Below are 3,548 nucleotides of genomic sequence, written 5' to 3' on the forward strand. Positions count from 1 at the left end.
GTGAAGTAAGCCAGGCTATGAAAGAAAGATATTGTATGTATCCACTCAATATATACCGACTATCCGCACTCTATGGTAGAGAGCAAAAAATTGGAAGACATAAAAGCAGGAAGGTACTTAATGAGAATAGACAGTGTGGAATGGGGGAGGTGAAGATAAGAGGATAGAGAAAGATATCAAGAGAACAATAGAGAGGCAAGTCGTTAGTGAGGAACCGATATGGCTTATTAATTGTAGATGATGACGTGTATAGTATTCTCAACTGGATTGGTCTGAGAGGTACTTAATGATGGGCAAAGTCTTTTTACAAGCAGAATGAAAAATAATGATTGACTGTTTTAAAAAATAATTAGAATAATATTAATAATGATTGGGAAAAACCTAGAAAAGATATTGAATGTTGAAGCGGGCAGATTAATGTCTCTCTATTGACTGACATGCATGGCATTCCCTTTTGAAAAAGCATTGTAATACACTGTAAAGTTATATGTAATCCAATGCAATATAAAGAAGATTATGAGGATAGTAAAAAAATAAATTTAAAAAAATTGGTCATTTTGATAAAAGTGGCTGGACTTATTTGTGCATGTTGTGGATCAGTATTTGTGAATAAATTAATGGCCACTTATGCTTTATGTGTGTTTGCCAATATTGGTTACCTAGAAATAGTGATCAGTAGACTCACATCCACTGTTTCTTTCAGAAAGTATGACATTTCCTTGGGGGTACTGAAGGCTCTGATGGTGGGGACCATAACCTGCTCCATAGCTGCCTGAATCACAGGCATTCTCTCTAGTAACCTATGGACATCACATTTTAGAGGAAGTCTTCAGTTTATGACTTCTAATGAAGTCATCTTAGGAAGAAATCACAGCATGCATTCTTCAAAAGTCTGTGGCAAGTGGTTGAATCCATCAGACTGTTTAACTGAAGTTGCATTCACTACATTTTGAATTCAGTCACTTTTATGGTGGAACTCTGAGTATGGATGGTGGATTTCTTGCTTAGGATAGAAAAGCAATATAAAAAAGAAAGAACCGATTATCTATAGACTAACACCTTCACCATGTGCTCAATTTTAATTACAAAGAGAAAATAAAACTATTAGTAAACCCTTCAGAGCAGCAACATCTCCTCATCTCTTCCCTCCCTGACCCATTCCTTCCCTACTGAGAACTCTTACAAAGTAGAGTCAGCTCCAGTCTCAAAAATGTTTTCTGACTAGATTTCCAGGGCATTTCACCAGAATACAGGTATAAATGGAGGAACACAGCAGAACTATGACTCAGTCACATATAAATAGTGTGCTAAGTGAGTTTTTAAGTAGCTCAGAGTAACTCACTTTAAATGCACCTTAGGTAAGTTGCTCTGTATTCACTGTAACTTACCAGAAATAACCTAAACTTGAATTGAGTATTATAAACCATCTTCTCTCTGGCTATGCTTAGGAAATCCTACAGAACTCGAGTCATTTAGGAGAGCAAGTAGACTATACCACAACTAGAATTTTAAATACCCGTGCTTAGAGAATTTTATTAGTCAGGTTTAGCTAACTTGTGCTGCAGTAACAAGAAAAAAAAAAACAAACAAACTTTAGTGGCTTATTATTTTATGTTTCACAACATTACGTGATTGTAATGGTTAATTTTGGCTATCATCTATCTTATATTTATTTCCAGGAACCAGGTTAAAGGAGTTGACCCTATATAAGATATGTTGTTCTTAAGAGAAAATAGGGGAAAACAGGATGACTCCCTATCCCACTTTTTAATTTTATTTATTAATTTTTACTTTTTTCCTACCACAAAGTGACATTTTTTCTTCCATTAGCCAAAACAAATCTTATGACAAGGATGTTATCTGTGACCATAGATGAATTATTCTGTCATAGTGAGAGGTAGTGAACATTTTGTATGATCCAAGGGTACGAGATCCTCATGTCTCCCTTCAAGGAGTCAATGTATCATAAGGCATACTTGTAGGCTTACTTGTGAGCAAATGTAGTCGTATTCCTGGTGCCAAGACTACAGCTAAATTTCAGTCAAAAAGTCATGTAAAGGCAATTGAGAAAGAAAACTAACTCCAAGTTGAGATCTGAAAACTTTCTGTTGGTATTTCCATTGACTAGGACAACATCAGTTCAAATTTGTCAGTGTCTCAGAATGCATGTCAAAAGTCTCAGAATATTCAAATGCATGTCAGTGTCTCAAAATATTCCAGAGACAATGGCAGAATACTCTTTAATGGAATGGTCATCAGCATGGTCCTTAACAGCAGAGAGACCAACAGTGTGAAACACACACACACACACACACACACATCAATGACTCTGAGTCAAAAGGTAATTCACGCCTTCCAGGCTGCAGGCACCAGCTCCAACTAGAAGACTCTGGTCAGCAAGGGACTCTGAGGGAGGGTCATCTCTGACCCACACCCCTCTTCCAATCTCCCCAGCCTCAGTCTCCACCTCCTTGACTGTTCTTCCACGCCACAGGCACCAGCTCCAACTAGAAGCCTCTGGTCAGCAAGGGACTCTGAGGGAGAGGGAGGATTATCTCTGACCCCCACCCCACTTCCAGTCTCCTCAGCCCCAGTCTCCACCTCCTTGGTAGGTAGATAGAAATTTTCTGTGGCTTTTTTTCTTCTTTTTTTTTCCCCTTGGAGCCCATCTATTCCATTGCTAATTCCTAGCTCTGCCTCTCTTCACAGACTGTCCTTCCAGGCCACAGGCACCAGCCACAACTAGAAGCCTCGAAATAGCACACCGCGTGCTAACACGTGGTGTACGACTTTTTCTTTATCTCTCTCTGTTGTCTTTCATTTCATTTCATATTATCCACTCCCCTGCACTTTTTACCCTGACAGAGGGATTAGACAGGTCTAGAATCACACATCTGAAATTCCCTAGTAACACAAGTGTGTCTGGGATCCTCCTTTGTACTGATCAACCTGTGAGAATGGAGTAACTGCTTTTTAGACACCTGAGTAGAGTTTCTCTCTTGAGATCTCATTGGTATAAACAACAGAAGAGAGACTTTGGCAAACATCTATTCCCGGCCAAAAGAAACACTCCTACTCCTAGTGGGAGAAACATTCCCCTAAGAGCTTTCCAAAGGGAATACATCTTCCAATGGCTAGAAGTAGAAAAAGAGCCTCAGGTCTGAATAAACAAGAAAATATGTCTCCAAGAAAGGAAAATGCTCCTCCATGTCTCATAAATATGGAGGACGTTACCAAAATGACAGAAAAAGAGTTTTGAACATTCATAGTGACCAATTTCTGTGAACTGGAACAGAAAAGAGACAATGAACTGCAGGAAATTAGGAAGACCTTCCAGGATATGAAGGAAGAAATGGATACTCTGAGAAAGAATCAGGTGGAAATATTAGAGATAAAGTCTATAATACAAGAAATCAAAAACTATCTGGAAAGTATTAAGAGCCGATTAGACCATGCTGAAGATCAAATCTCTGATGTAGAAGAAAAAACCTCTGACTTAGAAAAAAACACCAAAAAGATCGAGAAAATAAAAAAAAAAAAAAACCATG

The sequence above is a fragment of the Tupaia chinensis genome, unplaced genomic scaffold (assembly GCF_000334495.1).
Source record: "Tupaia chinensis unplaced genomic scaffold, TupChi_1.0 Scaffold147959_1, whole genome shotgun sequence".
Taxonomy (NCBI): domain Eukaryota; kingdom Metazoa; phylum Chordata; class Mammalia; order Scandentia; family Tupaiidae; genus Tupaia; species Tupaia belangeri.